The following is a 514-nucleotide window of genomic DNA, read 5'->3' on the forward strand; positions in this document are numbered from 1 at the left end:
TGTCCCGTTGCCTATTCACTATTTTAATAACCTAATTTCATTCTACTTTTTAGCTGTAGTTGCCTGTATTTGTACGTGTATGTCAAAAGATTTCAATTGTATACTCAAGCTAATGATATCCTAGCTCCTTGGTTCTGTTGGTGAGGCTCCTCTACCAATCAGATGGCATGCGAAAGGAGAATTGCATCAGAAATGTGTCAGTAGGAAAGGCATCCTTCGAATTCTGATCATGATCGGAAATTCATTCTCATGCGCAACAAGAAGTCTTTTGGCTTTCGATCCTAGTCTATATCCCATGACAAACACACCTTTTCTTTGTTCAGGATGTTGCAAATTCGACTCAACAGTGAATCTAACAGTATAAACAGTATGTATGTCACCAGTAAAGATGCACCGATTAATGACTTTTATTTAACAGGATGAACGTTTTGATACTTCCCGAACTTCTCGTGAAATCCTTCTTTCCTCTACCATTGTCTTCTCTAAATGGTAGCACTTCAGGTAAAATGATGAT

The sequence above is a fragment of the Penaeus monodon genome, chromosome 20 (genome assembly GCF_015228065.2).
Source record: "Penaeus monodon isolate SGIC_2016 chromosome 20, NSTDA_Pmon_1, whole genome shotgun sequence".
Classification (NCBI taxonomy): domain Eukaryota; kingdom Metazoa; phylum Arthropoda; class Malacostraca; order Decapoda; family Penaeidae; genus Penaeus; species Penaeus monodon.